The 18110-nt window shown below is 45.8% G+C and overlaps 1 long non-coding RNA gene across 1 annotated transcript; it reads right to left on the bottom strand.

The window, feature by feature from the left end:
* Nucleotides 1-333: 333 nt before the first annotated feature.
* On the bottom strand, nucleotides 334-15560 carry LOC143838965 (uncharacterized). The gene is made up of 5 exons (XR_013231499.1): nucleotides 15399-15560; nucleotides 13238-13357; nucleotides 10292-10441; nucleotides 1752-1898; nucleotides 334-766 (listed from the first exon to the last, which is right to left on the bottom strand). It is a non-coding gene; the product is annotated as an uncharacterized LOC143838965 (long non-coding RNA).
* Nucleotides 15561-18110: the final 2550 nt, after the last annotated feature.

Here is an 18110-nt window from a genome sequence, read left to right on the forward strand (position 1 = left end):
CTTAACCTGTTGAATGCAGAAAGGGGCATTTAGCCAAAGTTAATACAACCACTGCTGACTAGACACAGATCTCCTCAAGATGGAAACAGCAACAACTCCCTGGACTGGACTCATGAGTGGAAAAGATCAGAGAGCTTGCAGTGATGGCTAAACTTACCAATCTCATTAATAGAAGACCACCGAAAGAATTTCAAGAATGCCGGGACCCATTTTTGGAAGAACTGAACAAATAACTCCTTAATTATTACTAATAAATGATTTTTAAAAGCATATACAGTTGTCTCATTCAACAAATGACTCATTTTGTAAACACAGAAACCAGAGATATTGCTTGCAAACATCAATTTATTTTGATTACAATTCATTGAAAATTGACCCATTCTACTGATTTTATTTAGCTAGAGGCCCCCAATGCAAAATTTCTACCCATTTTCTGTGCCTTTTGGAAACCCATTCACGTCCACCCTTGTTATGAAGGGAGCCAGGATGTTCAAAGCACTTAATCCCCAGCTTTCTTCCCCATTTCCATAAATAGTATAATCTGCATGGGGGCAGCTTTGCTATCCTGGGAAGGGTAGTGTGGCGTAGTCCAAAGTGCTGTTGGTCAGTGGGGTGCCCACAATGGTACCACAGCTACATTCCAGGCGAGTGATACTGATGTTGACTCTATTAGCAAGCCTTAATTCCAGGGGACAGTAGTTACATGAGTTTGGTGTAGTGCATCCCTGGACAGCACCACTCAGTGGAATTAGGACACCTGCAATTTCTGCAAGGGGAACAAAAGGAAGAGCATCCACATAAGTTGCAGAATGGGACCTTAATGATGAAGAGAGTGGGAATGATGTTCTGAGGCCTCTAAAATCAATAGTTTTTCTTCAAATGGTTAATGTTTTCAGTTCAGTCCTTCAATTTCACTACTCTAGAGAAATTTCTAACAAATCAGTCCTTTGCAGGGAGTTGATCCTACAAGGGGTACTGGGGTTGCTAGTAGTTAGTGGTCTCCAGCTGACACTTAGAGATCATTTACTATCACAATTGATCGCTAGACTAACAAGTTCTTGGACAAAATGGCTCTTTTGGAAGATGGATTCTTTAGTATTGAACATGCCTTTTAAGGGGTCTGTGACCTCATGAACTGAAAAATGCTATTCTGATCTCCTTGCACCCCCATACCTTTACTTAAGGGCCAGTTTGGTGTAGTGGTTAGGAGTGCGGACTTCTAATCTCGCATGCCAGCTTCGATTCTGCGCTCCTCCACATGCAACCAGCTGGGTGACCTTGGGCTCGCCACGGCACTGATAAAGCTGTTCTGACCGAGCAGGAATATCAGGGCTCTCTCAGCCTCACCCACCCCACAAGGTGTCTGTTGTGGGGAGAGGAATGGGAAGGCAAAAGTAAGCCACTTTGAACCTCCTTCGGGTAGGGAAAAGCGGCATATAAGAACCAACTATTCTTCTTCTTCTTAAAGCCAAGAGTGACGGAGAAAAATTGTCACACATGCTTGCTTTGAGATTTCGAATTTCAATTGCCTCCTTACTCAACTAATAGTTCCCACCTCCCAAATAAACCATGGAGCTGTGCTAGGTAGAATATTTAGGAACAATCAATTTGATCAGCAAGGGAAATTGATTTCCAGAGCTTCAAAAGGAGAACTCCCCCACCACATATGAACATGGATAGTTTGTTTTTTGTTTTTATAGAAAACAAAATATCTATCCATCTTCTACATATATAAAAGCACTTATACTCACCTGTAGTTATGGAACCAGAAAAATTGAGGCATAGAGTCTCCTTGCCAGTGCAGGCGATTGATGCCACTGGCTGGCAGTTATTTCTCCCCAAGGAAAAGCAGGCTGGACACAGATGCCCATTGGGAATCAAGTTTTTGATCTGAGTCCCTGCAAAAACAACTCTGACCGTTGGTTCAGCATTCTACCACACTTTATTCAACATTTAATGAAATTATCATCCCCTTTTCCCTCCCTAGAATAAAATAACCAGTACGTTATATTGGTGTCTGTAGATCTGTCAAGGGCTGAGCTTGAGGCTTGAGGCAGGGTCGTATCCTGTGCTGTCGTACCCAGTGCATGACTTGATCCCAACTGTTGGATCCAGTCAGTTTAAATGGAAACTGAAAAATGGCGCAGACTGGGAGGAAGGTCTGTCAACCTCCTGGCACTTCTCTCAATGGCCTGGTCAGCGACTGGCATGACAGACTGCTGACTGCCATTGATGAGATAGCTCCCCGACGCCCTCTCCGGCCCCGACTCAAGCGGGCCCCTTGGTACACCGAGGAGCTTCACAACAAGAAACGGGAATTGAGGTGGCTAGAGCAAGTCTGGAGGAAGACTCGTGACGAAGCCTCGAGAACATCTTATAGAATGCAGATGAAGGCCTATGAGATGGCAGTGAAGTCAGTGAAATGCAATTTTTACTCGGCTACCATCGCATCTGCAGACTCACGCCTGGCTCAATTGTTTAAGGTAGTTCGGTCTCTTACTGCCCTGGCTGAAGGGCAACAAAACAGTAACAAATTGGATATCAGCTGTGAGGCATTCGCGAGTCATTTTGCAGATAAAATCTCGACACTCCGCCACGACCTCCCTCCAACCTTAGATACAGAAAGTGAACTAGAGGCCCCTTGGCCGTCTTTGGAGAAAACCCTGAGAAACTTCAGACGACTCACACTGACCGAAGTGGACAGGATACTAGCAACAGCGAGGCCAACCACATGCCCACTAGAGCCTTGCCCATCCTGGCTCTTAAGAACAGCTGACATAAGGATAAAGGGCCCCCTCCGGGAGATAATCAATCTATCTCTCACAACGGGAGAATTCCCGGAGGGACTGAAAGAGGCTGTGCTACGCCCACTGGCAACTGAATTCCCGCGAGAGCCCAACAATTATCGACCTGTCTCGCATTTAGCGTTTCTGGGGAAGATGATTGAAAGGGCTGTCGCAAACCAACTAACAGAGTACCTGGAAGAAGCTTCGGTCCTAGACCCATCCCAGTCAGGCTTCCGGCCTGGCCATGGGGTAGAGACAGCGCTAGTTGCTCTGACGGACGACCTTTGTCGCCAACTGGACCGAGGCGGATCGGCACTGCTGATATTACTAGACCTCTCAGCAGTGTTCGACACAGTCGATCATGAGCTTCTAGCACGCTGCCTCATCGATGCCAGAATACAAGAGACAGCCCTCCAATGGCTGATCTCCTTCCTCCGGGATCGTGGACAGAGGGTTGCAATAGGAGAGAAAACATCAGACCGCCGGCAACTTACCTGTGGAGTCCCACAAGGAGCGGTCCTCTCTCCCATCCTATTCAACATCTTCATGCGCCCTCTTGCACAACTGGTACGGAGGTTTGGGCTGGGTTGTCATCAATATGCCGATGACACCCAGCTTTTCCTCCTGATGGATGGCCGCCCTGACTCCCCCCCAGAAGCATTAGCCAGCTGTCTGGAAGCAGTAATGAGATGGCTGAAGCAGAGTCGTCTGAAGCTCAATCCTTCAAAGACAGAGGTCTTGTGGCTGGGCATGAAGGCCCCATGCGAGGAAGCGCGCCTGCCTGCCCTGGATGGAGTACGGCTCTCTACGGCTGACTCCGCCAGGAACCTAGGCGTGATTCTGGATGCTTCCCTTACAATGGAAGCCCAGATCACAAAGGTAGCGCGGCTGGCATTTTACCATCTCCACCAAGCCAAACTACTAGCGCCCTACCTGGCCCCGGAACACCTAGCCACAGTGATCCATGTGACGGTCACCTCTAGACTGGACTTCTGTAACTTGCTCTACGCAGGCCTGCCCTTAGCCTTGACCCGGAAACTACAGCTGGTCCAAAACGCAGCGGCCAGGATCCTCACAGCAACACCGTGGAGGTCCCACATCCGGCCCATTCTCCACCAACTGCAGTGGTTGCCAGTTGAATTCCAGATCAGACTAAAGGTCCTGGTAATTACCTTCAAGGCCATTCACGGTCAGGGCCCAGTGTACCTGAGGGACCGCCTCCCTGCCTATGCCCCCAAAAGAGCTCTGCGCTCCACCGCCACCAACCGGCTAATGATCCCTGGCCCTAAAGAAGTCTGCCTGGTCTCGACCAGGGCCAGAACATTCTCTGTTCTGGCCCCCACCTGGTGGAACGAGCTCCTGGAGGAGATCAGGGCCCTGACGGAGCTCAAACAGTTCCGCAGGGCCTGCAAAAAGGAGCTCTTCTGCCAGTCATTTGGTTGAGACCAGGCACAACCAACAGCGAATGAAGGGCCCCCGCTCCCGCCGCTCCCCCCCTTCCTCCCAGAACTCCACCAGAGCGCTCTGGACCTGTTGTGGTATTGCACTGTTGCATCGTTATACTAATTATTATATTGTTATACTGTTATACTGTTATACTGTTATTAATTACTGTATGTTTTTAACGAAGACTGTTTCATGTATTGTTGATTAGTTTAATGTAAACCGCCCTGAGCCTTCGGGGAGGCGGTATATAAATCTAATAAATAAACAAATAAATAAACAAACAAACAAACAAACAAACAAACAAACAAATAAATAAATAAATAAATAAATAAATAAATAAATGCAGCTGCCTCAGCACTGGCTGGATATGGGTGCTCCAAATGTACCACTGAGGACACTAGCAGCTGTATTCTGCACCAGCTGGAGTTTCCAGGTCAAGGACAAAGTTAGGCCTGCATAGAGCAAGTTACAGAAATCCAGCTTTGAGTTGACCAATGCATGAATCACTGAGGCTAGATAGTCCAGGAGAAGATAGGGAACTAGTAGCCTTACCTGGCATAGGTGCTAAAATGCCATCTGAGCTACCCTTGTTACCTGGGCCTCCATAGAAAGGGAAGTTTCCAGAATCACCCCCAGATTCCTGGCTGAGGATAAAATGTTAAGTTGCATCCTGTCCTCAGCGCTTCCTGGTCTTCTACCTTTCTGTCCAGCCACAGGAACTTTGTCTCAAAGGGGTTGAGTTTCAATTGACTCTTCTCTAACAATCCAGAAACAGCTTCCAAACAACTGGCAAATGTATCTGCAGGTGAATCCAGGTGGTGGCCCATGAGGAGCTAGAGCTGGGTGTAATCTGCATACTGGCAGATTACACAGATTACACAGATTACACCCATACTCCAGCCCATAACTCTGGACAAGATGTGCCAGAGGGCACATAAAGATGTTAAATAATGTAGGGGAGAGTACCACCTGCTGCTGGACCCCAGAAGGGAATTGATAAGGACACAATAATTCCTCCATCTGTGTCCAATTACAGAGAAAGGAGCACATTCCTTGAATGGCTGGCCCCTGAATTCCGGCTCTGGTGAGGCAGTCGGCCAACAACTTGTGGCTGACCATGTCAAGCACAGCCAACAGATCAAGCATCATGATTATGGCCGAACCACCCTCATTGTCAGGATCAGGCTTCTGATCTCTGCCATGATTTGTGACCGATGACCTGTGTAACAGCTATCAATAAACCTGTGTAACAGCTTTTTGGTTTAGTGTGTGTTGTTTTAAGGATCTCTGTGTAACTCTTTTTACGTAACCCTGAGCTGCCCCTTCAAGCTGTAATTTAGACTACCAATTGCTGTTCTGTTCTGTGTTAACAGGAAGGGAGGAACTATCTAACACCCAAGGCCACGACAGCCTGGCTATTGTCTGGACGGGAGCCCAGGATGGGACCTGTGAGAGGGGGGCTTTCGCTCTCTGGGAACGGGGAAACTTTGGGCGGGAAAGAACTGGTAAAAGTGCCTGTTGTCTGTGAATTGGCCAGAATTGACTCTGAGCGTTAAGGTGTTCTGATCTGCTATCAATAAAGCTTTCTATTAACCCAGAAGCAAGTTGTTAGTCTGTCGGCCCTTGACATTGATCCAGATGGTGCTGGAGATCATCCACCAAGGCAACCAACACAATCTCCACCCTGTGATCAGGATGGAAGCCCGACTCACATAGGTCAAGCACTGAAACATCCTCTAATGTATGCAAGGAGCTGGTCTGCTGCAGCCTGTCCAATCACCTTGCCCAGAAATACAAGATGCAAAACTGGGTGGTAATTGGCCAGGTCCTGAGGGTCCAGCGAAGGATTTTTCAGTAAGGGATGAATCACTGCCTCCTTCAGCATCTCTGAGAACTCCCCTAGAGACAAGGAGAAGGCCTCCGATCTTCTGGTACCTCATCTTGAGCAACTAAGACAGACAGGGATCAAGGGGGCTGCTGGTTGCTTTCACTGATCCCAGCAACTGATCCACTTTGATTCCCGAGAACTGCCTGGAACCATCAAACATATCCATCCAAGATGGCCAAGGGGGCTCTTGTTTTCTCTCTGTATTAAAGGTGGCAGGAAGGTCCAGGTGGAGTGACAAGACCTTGTCCTCAAAAAAGCTCACTGTTTCCTTAAAGGCAATTGACTACTATTTTGGCATCTCTCCTCGAGGGAGGTCAGAGATTGAACTACCCTAAATAATTGGGCCACTCAAGAGCTCACAGATGCGAGTTTTGGGGCCCTAACCACCATATCATATGCCCTCATAAGCATGCAATAAGATGTTCTTGCTGATGCAGTATAAGGAAGCATCAAGAACTTATAACAGTAGAACAATTTTAACAGTAGAACCTTTTTAACAGTAGATTTAATACTTTAACAATTAACAGTAGATCATTATAACTTTACAACTGTGCATTTAACTTCACTGCGGTTCAGCTCTTCATCTGGAGGGTTTTTTTGATGGTGATAGGGGCCTCTGGCTCTGGTTGGTTTGTGTGTCTCAACTGAAAAATTGGTGGAAGAGCTCCACTTTGCAGGCAATGCTGAATTGTTTCAGGTCCTGAAGAGTCCTGATCTCATTTGGGAGCTCATTCCATCAAGTGGGAGCCAGGATAGAGAAGGCTGTGGTGTTGATCAAGGTCAGATGAGCCTCCCTGGGCCCAGGGATCACCAGTTTGTTGTTGTTCATAGAGTGTAGTGCTCTCTGGGGGGCACAGGTAGAGAGGCAGCCCCTCAGGGACTCCAGGACCTGACCATGTATGGCCTTGAAGGTGATTACCAGGACCTTAAGCCGGATCCAGTATGCAACTGGTTGCCAGTGCAGCTGTTGGAGAATGGGTTGGATGTAGGCCCTTTAAGGTGTTCCTGTGAGAACCCTGGCTTCTGCATTCTGCACCAGTTATAGTTTCTGGATCAGGGATAAGGGGAACCCAAAGAGCGAGTTGCAGAAATCCAGCCTACAGGTGACCATCACCTGGATCACTGTGGCTAGGAGTTCTGGGGCCAGGTCGGGCGCAATTAGCTTGGTGCAAGTGGAAGAACGCTAGCCATGCTACTCTTGTGACCTGTTCCTCCATGAAAAAGGAGGTATGAAAGATCACACCAGATTCCTAATGAAGTGAGCTACTAGTAGTTGCTCCCCATTCAGTTAGGGCAGTTGTGATTCCTCACTGGGACCCTTCCTACCAAACCACAGGACTTCTGTCTTATTGAGTTTCAGACAGCTCTGCTTGAGCCAGCCTGTCACGGCTTCCAGACATCTGGCTAATAAATCTGGGGGTAAATCAGGATGGCCATCCATCATGAGGAAGAGCTGGGTGTCATCAGCGTATTGCCAACATCCCAGTCCAAAACTCTATACCAGCTGGGCAAGAGGGCGCATAAAAATATTGAATATGAATAGGGAGAGAATCACTCTTTGTGGCACCCTGCAGGAGCATTTCCCACTATGTGATTGGTTCTCTCCAATAGCTACCCCCCAAAAAAGAGATCAGCCATTGGAGGGCTGTCCCTCATATCCTGGCATAGGTGAGGTGGCAAGCTAATAGCTCATGATCAAATGCTGCAAATAGCTATGTAAAACGTTGCCAAAAAGTCAAGTAATACTAGCAGTGCTGACTCGTCTCGGTCCAGCTGGTGGTGGAGATCATCCATAAGGGTGACCAGTGCTGTCCCAATCCCATGGCCATGCCAGAAGCCCAATGGAGCTGGTCTAGGACCAAAGCTTCATCCATGAAGGCTCTCAGATGGCCCACTGCAGCTCTTTCCAGCACCTTCCCTAGGAACACTAAGTGTGAAACGGGGTCGCAGTTGGGAAGTCACAGCAGATCCAGAGATGTTTTCATCAGGAAAGGGTGAACCACCGGCTCCTTCAGCCCCACTGGGAATTCTCCATTTGAGAGGGAGGTACAAGTTGTGGGGTTTGGAGGGGTTCTCTGGTTCAATTTTGGTTCAGTTTTTGCCTCTTTTACCATCATGCTGGGCTCACAATAAAGAACTGAAAAGCACTCCCAGTGTCCTGGTCTCTGAACTCACAGATCTAACACATTGTTTAACACCTTTAATGGAAGGTTTTAGGGATTATTCTAAGACTTCTCCTTACTGCACCAGCAACTAGCAGATTTCACCGCTCAATCCCTAGTAGTTCTTAGTAAGTGAAGGATGGAGATAAAGCAAACATGAACGTGAGAATGAAGGGATAAAAGGACAGGAAGTCAGGAGCAAAACGAAAAAAGAAAGAACAAAGAGACGGACAGAACAATAAAGGAATATCAGAAAAAAAGGAAAGACGAATGGGAAAAATGAAGGTATCTGGAAAGCAACAGAAGTCCACGGACTCTGTTTCCCATTCCAATAATTTTTTTTTTTAATCAGAAACATAAGACCTCTAAAAAACATGTGTCAAAAGAAAAATCAGGTTCTGAGTTGTGAATTTTCAGTTCCTACAGAATGGCCATAATGTGTGCAAATATTTTACAGATGTAATTTGATGGTTACTGACAGAATCATAGAATCATAGAGTTGGAAGGGACCTCATGGGTCATCTAGTCCAACCCCCTGCACTATGCAGGATACTCACATCTCAATTGCTCATCCACTGTAACCTGCCACCCCTTTCCCTTCACCCTCTTAAATTTCGATGGTTCCAGGCTATTGAACAAAAATTAGCCTCCATTGGCATCGATCTGAACTCCCTACTACCTCTGGAAGAAAAATGTATCTTCCGGATTATTAAACAGAGAATATTAGACCATGAGCAGCAGGAACTCATACCTACCCAGCCTCGAGTCTGCTCACCAGCATTCTTTGGCATCATTATGCAGAGAAATATTATGCCTACATATTTGCATCTCCTTGATGTCCCACCCCTGAGAAGAGCTTTTCTCCTGGCATGAATGAATGCTTTCCCCTCAAAGGTCTTAGAGGGAAGATTCCACCGTATCCCATACCATGCGAGACTCTGTCCGTGTGGTTCTGGTTGCCCTGACTCTGTCTAACACATTTTGTTAGACTGCCCCTTATATGAGCAGTGTCAGGATGACAGCTTTGTTGCTTTGCTGGGAAACAAGCCTTCTGTAAGTAAATCTATGACCTAGCAATTTCTGCTCTCTGACAAAGACCCAGAGGTAACCATTTTAGTTGCCAGAGTTTTAACTAAGATGCTTTTATAATATGCTGCCTACCTTGTATTTTATCTTTTATAGTTTATTTAATCATTTTAAGATCTGTTTGGTTATGTAACCCCATTTTACTATTTTGTTCAAATTTTAAACCCTATTTTTATATGTCTTATACATTTTATGCCAATAAAAGGTTACTGACTGACTGACTGACTGGAAAGCAACAGAAGTCCACAGACTCTGTTTCCCATTCTAATAATTAAAAAAAAAATCAAAAACACAAGACCTCTAAGAAACATGTGGCAAAAGAAAAATCAGGTTCTGAGTTCTGAATTTTCAGATCCTACAGGATGGCCATAATGTGTGCAAATATTTACAGGTGTAATTTGAGGGTCATTGACAGAATCATAGAATCATAGCGTTGGAAGGGACCTCATGGGTCATCTATTCCAACCCCCTGCACTATGCAGGGCACTCACATCCCGATTGCTGATCCACTGTAACCTGCCACCCCTTTCCCTTCACAGAATCAGCCTCTCCGTCAGATGGCTATCTAGCCTCTGTTTAAAAATTTCCAAAGATGGAGAACCGACCACCTCCCGAGGAAGCCTGTTCCACTGAGAAACCGCTCTGTCAGGAACTTCCTCCGGATGTTTAGATGGAATTTCTTTTGAATTAATTTCATTCCATCCATTTTTTGCTCTGTCCCACTGGGGCAAGAGAGAACAATCTCTAGTTGTTCTCCTAAGACATGGAGGTTCAGCTAGGGTAGGAGGGCAAATCTTGCCCCAGTGTTGCAGTGTATTCAAGTGTAATTCTGTAATTTCCCTCATAGAGGGGCATGGTACTAAAACACAAAGATGGAAAAGAACCAGAGTTTTTACAGCTTCTGAAAAGATGCAGATACTCACCCCGAAGACTGCCATTGTTGCAAAGGTCGTTTTTGCAACAATGCAAGATTATTTGAACTTGTACGTTCTGTGATGTGGTTGTGCTGTAATTTCCTGATTTACACAGTGATGACGACACGCAAGCCTTGACAGTGTACGTGGGAATAACAGCTGTGAAGAGGAATAAGAAAGAAGGTATAGAGGACCAACAGTTTGGTTCCATTATCTCTGAATGTAATTGTTTGTGCCATTGTCAATAATGTACATTGGCTGATGATTTTAAAAAGTAGAAATATGGGAAACATGGATTTTGTCCACCAAATACTTAAAACAGAATTTATACAGGGGGGGGGGACAGGGGTGAATCACAAAATGGGCAAATTTAGGTTTGTTATTTGACAAGACCTTGGGCAGGTTTTAATTAATTTTAATGAATTTTTGTGGTATGATAATGACTGAAATGTTTTAATGTATTTTTGGTGTAAGCCCCTGGGAAGGGTGGTATAGAAACTTCATAAACAAATGTATTATTTATATTGATTTATTATTGATTTATCCATTGGATTTCATACACACCGCTCCCTGCAGCCTCAGTTATGGTAGGTTACAAACAGTTCGACCCCACAATAAAACAGTAAAAACAAATCTGCAGCTTAAAAAAAGCTAAAAAACACTAAAACCTTACCTCCACCTCCCTGCTCAACAATATCCTACTGCGTATCTGAGGGGGATGTTAATGGGGGAATAGACTGCTGTCCCTGCTAAGCTAAGGAGGGGCCCTGATCTAAACTCCCCTGGCTTCAACCAAATGCTCCATCTAGCACGCCCTGCAGGACGATGAAAGCTCTGTGAGGGCTTATTATTATTATTATTATTGTTGTTGTTGTTGTTGTTGTTGTTGTTAAATGTATATTATAATAATTTATAATATATATTAATTTATATTACATTACATCATGTTGAGGCCAGGCATACTTCTTGAACTTTTAGCTCCCTGCCTCGCCAATGCCGGGATCAGAGGGACTGCCCTTCAGTGGCTGATCTCCTTTCTCCAGCATAGCAATAGGGGCTAGCAATAGGAGAGAGCTCCTCAAGCCGTCTCCAGCTTGCATGTGGAGTCCCTCAGGAAGCTGTTCTCTCTCCAGTTCTATTCAACGTCTTCATGCACCCTCTTGCTCAACTGGTTGGGGCTGGGTTGTCATCAATATGCTGACGACACCCAGCTCTTCCTCCTGATGGATCGCTGCCCTGACTCCCCAGAAGCATTAGCCAGCTGCCTGAAAGCAGTGACGAGATGGCTCAAGCAGAGTCATCTGAAGCTCAACCTTTCAAAGACGGCTGTAGCTGGGCAGGAAGGGCCCAAGTGAGGAAACGTGTCTACCCACCCTGGATGGAGTGCAGCTATCACTGGCTCACTCTGCCAGGAACATGGGTGTGGTTTCAGATGCCTCCCTATCAATGGAGGCTCAGGTCACCCATGTAGCATGGCTGGCGTTCTACCACCTCCGCCAAGCCAAACTACTAGCTCCCTACTTGACCCCAGAACACCTAGGCACAGTGATCCATGCAATGGTCACCTGTAGGCTATTGTAACTTGCTGTCCACAGGCCTGCCCTTAACCTTGACCCATAAACTGCAGCTGGGCGAGAACACTGTAGCTCTGGTTCCCACAGCAACGTCAGCGAGGTCCCATATTTGGCCCTTCCTGCAACAACTGCACTGGCTTTCAATCGCATTCCAGATCAGGCTCAAGGTTCTGGTAATCACCTTTAAGGCCATCCGAGGTCTGGGCCCAGTGTAACTAAGGGATCGCCTCTCTGCCTACACCCCTCAAAGAGCCTTATGCTCTGCTACTACCAACTGCCTAGTGATCCCTAGTCCCAAGGAAGATGCTTGACTTCTTCAAGGGCAGGAGCTTTTTCCATCCTGGCCCCCACCTGGTAGGACGAGCTCCTGGAGAACCCTAGCGGAGCTTAAACAGTTCCACAGGGCCTGTAAAAGGGAGCTCTTCCACCAGGTTTTTGGTTGAAGTCGACCTGATTTTACTTCTCAATGACCCCTGAGTGGGCCGGGGAGGCACAGGGCTTCGGAGAGCTGGGGACATGCAGCCTTCGCTGGGCCTGGGAGGCACAGGCTCACTAGGGAACGCGGGGCCACGGGGCTCGTTTCTCTTCCAGTAGCTGCGGGCCAGGGCCATGCAGGCTGCACAGAGCATCTACCGGTAGCACGCCAGGCCCCAGGAAGCCTTTGGGTGGCTGGTGTGCTGTGGCGAGAGTATCTGTGTGGGTTGTGTGGGCCTGGGCAGTGGCTGCTGGACAGGAAAGGAGGGCCATGGCCCCGTGTTCCTTGGCAAAGGCGGCTGGTGGGGGGGATGGGAAAGGAGCAGGGACGCCGCATCCCTGCTCCTATCCCGAGGGAGAGGGGAAGCTGGTGGATAACTCACTGTCGGGGAAGGCTGTCTCTCCTTGTGTTCGGCGAGTCCCTGGCTGGCCAATACAAGGCTGGGCCAAGCAGCCAATGGGAAGCCGCGCTAGGCTTCATGGCTCCTGATTGGGCCCTCTGAGTTTTTATCATGGACAGGGCTCGCCCTTTCTCCTCCCCCTTAGGGATTTTTTTATTTATACCGCTCCTCAGGAACGGTTTAAAGATTATTATTGAACATGGCATTATTGACCAGTATTAAATAATATCCAGTATTAAATAATATTGGTCATAAATGGAGTCAAACTATGCTCTCATATAATCAGGTCCACACACTGCTTTCTTTAATGGGGCTTATTCTGAGCAAATTATTCTTACAATTCCGCTGTCAGTGTTTCCGAGGTCTCTGGGCTGAAATTCTGTTCCTGTGCAGCCTTGTACAGAGACACCAAATTATGACTGGGAGTAGATGACCCATTTGCTGATGTTAGAAGGGGCAACTGAAAGATAAGCTACACCTTAAGCAGATATCCTGTTTTTACTCACGCAGTGTAGCTGATCCCATTAAGGAACCGCAAGCATCTTCACCAGGTGAACACTGTTGAATTTCAGAATCAGCACATGGCCCTGTTATGCTCGCACATGCGTAACATTGCAGGGATGCCCCTGCAAAGAGAGAAGAGAGAGAATCCATGCCAGATGCATCACTGATATGACATTTCACAAAGCAGACCATTGTTTCCTTTTAGAACGACAGCATTAGGATGCATCTGATCTTGGCATTTATTGAAGGAATCTATTGTGGTAGATACATTTATTTGAATATAGCCATAGGCCTTTGCAAAATATAAAATATAAATAAGATAGATAAGTAAGACAGAATAGAAGAAACTGTATAAAAATACAAAATTTAAGACCAAAGAACTGGAACAGCATACATGACTACAGAGTACAAGAGTATTAAGAGCCTGTCTTACCGGTTGTAACGTTGGTACTTATTTTCCTTGCAGCCAAAGCAAATAGTGCAGTTTTACATGTCACATTATTAACCTGGTCAGATAAGAGATAGATTGTCTTTTCAGCAACAGAGGGAAGGTTAGAGCCCCGTAAGATCTCATTGAGGAATTTGGCCCTGGGTTGAGTGTAAAGTAAGCAGTCAAATATGTAGTGGGGTAAATTTTCCAGAAAAAGCCTCTTGTGGCACAGAGTGGTAAGAGGCAGAAATGCTGTCAGAATCTGTCTGTCCATGAGGCTGGGAGTTCAATCCCAGCAGCCGGCTCCAGGTCGACTCAGCCTTGCATCCTTCCGGGGTCGGTACAATGAGTACCCAGCTTGCTGGGGGGTAAACGGTAATGACTGGGGAAGGCACTGGCAAACCACCCCATATTGAGTCTGCCATGAAAACGCTGGAGGGCGTCACCCCAAGGGTCAGACATGACTCGGTGCTTGCACAGGGGATACCTTTTCCTTTATATCTTCCAGAGCTTGTTTTTTTGTGTGTACAGATAAAATGGCCCGCCAGTACCTCTGTGGGCATCTTTTCAAATTGGAGTGATGTAAAAGCTGCTCTGAGATTATGGTTAGTGATCTACAGTGGTCATATTTAAACCGCTTGAACCATGTTGCTGACTTAATTTTCAAAATTTGCATTCTGTCTAACTGGGCATCACTTTTGAAGATCCAGTCTCTAAGGTGAGAGTTATTAGCTGAAGGATTTAGGAGGTCATCGGGGATGGAGTGGCGTGCAAGAAGGCTATTAATAAGGCTATGCCACTCGGGCACTAAGAGAAGGCAGACCGGTTTCTGTCCTCATCAAAACAGCCGGAGTTCCCCTTGGTAGGGCTAGAATTCACCTTAAGAATGTATTTTGAACAGATTCTAGCCTAGGTATGATGTTTTCCTTCCGTTCCCAGACCTCTACTCCACACAATAGATGGAGAATAACCTTGTGCTTATGTAATTTGAGGGCTGAATCAATGAGGAAGCCTCCTTTTGTATTATTAAACTTCAGAATAGTGCCCACTAGGCGTGTTGCAGAGGCCATAATGGTGTCCCGATGAAGTTTCCAATTCAGGCTCTCACTAAATGTGATACCCAGATATTTGAATGAATTGCACTGGCTAACAGAATTTCCAGATATACTCCAAGATAATTTTTTGGCCCTTTTTAAAAAGACCATTTATTTTGTCTTATTGTAGTTTATTTTAAGACATTGAGGGATCTATTGGGAAAGCAGGGAAAGTGTACACTTTCAGATTAAAAGTAAAATCTTACGCCCAAATTGGCATAGATATTTAACGGTGAAAGAAATTTAATTTATCTTTTGTTGTTGTAGTCATCCGTTCAGTTGTCTCTGACCCTTGGCGATACTATAGGAAATTTCCCGCCACTTGTCTATGTCAATGACCGCCTCTTTTAGTTGGTTCATGGTCATCCCTGAGTTGGCTTTGATCGTGTCTAGCCAGCAGATCCTTTGGCGACCACGTTTCCCTTTGCCGTTGACTATGCTGAGCCTGCTTCACTAGATGCATGCAATGCGTACCCACCTAACATCGTGGGTCATTAGGGTAGTAATACTAATATGGACATGACAGCCATTAGCTTTATCTTTCTAGGTAAACCCACAAATTGTTTCAACCTTGTTTGCTTCTGGTTTTGTCTATCCAATGTTTATATTCCCTTCCCTGGAGTTTGAATTTCTACTCACCTGTAGAGAAGAGGGCCCAAAGCAGGCATGTGCTTACGAGTGTCTTCATAGTGCCAGGGAGGACTTGTATCAGAGATGAAGTGAAAAAGGTAGATGATGGCCAGGTATTTATACGCCAAGAGCAGGAGCCTCACGGCAACAGATGGGAATAGCTGGATTGGTGAGGTGCTGAAAATGATGAGAACTGAGGCTGTTCCCAGATGTCCCATAATATCACAGTGTAATAGGACATGTGGGAAAATAAGTCTGCAAACATTTAAAGACGTCAATTTGTACCTCACATAATTGCTTCTTCCTAGCATCAGGGTCATTTGATACTGATACCTGTTTGTAAAACATCTTACAGGCCCAAGAAGGCACAAATGTATAGAAGGGTAGAGGGGAATTAGACCACACCTGGAGTATTGTGTGAAGTTCAAGAAGGACGTAGATAAAATTGAAAGGGTACAGAGGAGAGTGATGAGGATGATCTGGGGCCAAAGGACCAAGCCCTATGAAGATAGGTTGAGGGACTTGGGAATGTTCAGCCTGGAGAAAAGGAGTTTGAGAGGGGACATGATAGTATTTGAAAGGTTGTCATTTGGAGGAGGGCAGGATGCTGTTCGCATTGGCTGCAGAGGAAAGGACACGCAGTAATGGGTTTAAACTACAAGTACAACAATATAGGCTAGATATCTGGAAAAAAAAATTCACAGTCAGAGTAGTTCAGCAGTGGAATAGGCTGCCTAAGGAGGCGGCCGTTAGCATGCTCCCAAACAGCCCCTTTCCCTTTAAGAAAGGTTTTTTTTTTAAACACACCCGTTGCAACGAATATGCATTGATTCGTTGCAACGGAGAGACCCATCCAGCTAGCAGGTGATGTTTATCTGCCGTTTCATCGTTGCCACTCTCCCCCCGAGTGAAAAAAAAAAATCCCCCCCCTCACGGGCACGATTTTCTGCCTAAAACAGTGTGAAAAATAAAGGGAAAATAAATCAGCAAAGGGGCTTCTGTATTGCTTGTGCTTAGTGACTGTAAACAGAGGGACTGCAGACGGGGAAGCCTCACTGGCTAAACAGAGGCTCGCCGGTGCGTTGATCTCCGCTCACTCAGAGAAAAAAAATGGCTATCGCTTTGCCAGAAGATCAGAGGAGAGAGCCAGGGGGAGGGACTTTGTAGAAACCACAACAATGGTAATGCACAGAACTTTCCCGCTAGTGTTGCAAATTGGTTGCAGGAGCGTAGCACTTTCCGAAGGGTGAATCCACTTTTTGGGATTTCCCTGAAAGCGCTACAACGAAGCGCTTTTTGCAGATCGGTTTCAGGAGTGTTGCAGATTGTCAACGACGTTGTGCATAACGGCAAAACTGTAGCGTTTTCAATCAGTAACCATTGTGCAATTTTGAAGGAGTGCGGAAAGCCCCAGAGAATTCTAAAATTCTCTCTCTCTCTCTCTCTCTCTCTCTCTCTCTCTCTTTGTGCACAAATGACCTGTCTTAATGGAATCATAGAGTTGGAAGGGACCATCCCCCTGCAGAATGTAGGAAAGTCACAACTCTCGGCTCACCACAGTGACCCCAGTTCCATGCCCAGATGATGCCCTTCTGCCCACCCACTCACTATCTGCCGAAGTTCACAAAAGCAGCATTTCTGTCATCTGGCTATCTGGACTCTGCTTAAAAACCTCCAAAGAAGGAGAACTTGCTCTCTTCTGAGGAATCTTATTCTGTTGAGGAACTGTTCTGTCAGGAACTTCTTCTGGATGTTTAGCCAAAAATCCTTTTGAATTCATTTCAAACCATTGGCTCTGGCTGAATCCACCTGGGCACCAGAAAAAACCTCTGTTCCATCCTCTATGTGGCAGCCCTTCAAGTACTTGGAGATGAATACCATATCACCACTTAGTCCTCTCCTCTCCATGTTAAACAGACCAAGCTCCCTCAACCATTCCTCATATGTCTTGGTCTCCCAGACCAAAATTGAATAAATAGTTTAAATGTGGTCTAACCAGCGCAGAGTTAAGCTGTAACATCTACTGTACTTCTGATACAGCCTGAAATCCCATTTGCCTTTTTAGCCACCGAGTCATACTGCTGACTCATGTTCAGTGTATGGTCTACCAGGACACATAGATCCTTAATGCACAAACTACTGTCAAGGTGAGTCTCCCCGATCCTATAATGCTTTTTGATTTTTCCTGTCTAAACGCTGAGCTTTACATTTATAACTATAGAAATTCATTTTATCTTAGTTTTCCAGCCTGTCAAGATTATCTTATATCCTGATTCTATCTTCTGCTGTGTTTGCTACCCCTCCCAGTTTGATAATCTTCAAATTTAATAAGCATTCCCTCTATTCCTTCATCCAAATAATTTAAAAATCTGTTGAACAACACGGGGGGCAGGACAGATGCCTGAGACCCTCTTCACTAAGAGGACGATGAACCATTCACAAGCAAACCTTGCATGTTATCTGTCAACCCGTTATTGATGCACCTAACAATAATAGGATCCATACCACACTTTACTAACTTGTCAATGGGAATATCATGTGGAACCATACCAAAAGGTTTACTGAAATGGAGGGAAACTATATCCACATCAATCCCCTAATCCAGCAAGGCAATAACTTTCTCAAAATAAGAAAAATGATGAGGTTAGTCTGTTATGACTTGTTCTTGTGAAAGCCATGCCGACTCTTAAGAAGGCAGTGTTATTAGAATGTTATTAGAAT

The sequence above is a fragment of the Paroedura picta genome, chromosome 5, assembly GCF_049243985.1.
Source record: "Paroedura picta isolate Pp20150507F chromosome 5, Ppicta_v3.0, whole genome shotgun sequence".
NCBI classification, from domain to species: domain Eukaryota; kingdom Metazoa; phylum Chordata; class Lepidosauria; order Squamata; family Gekkonidae; genus Paroedura; species Paroedura picta.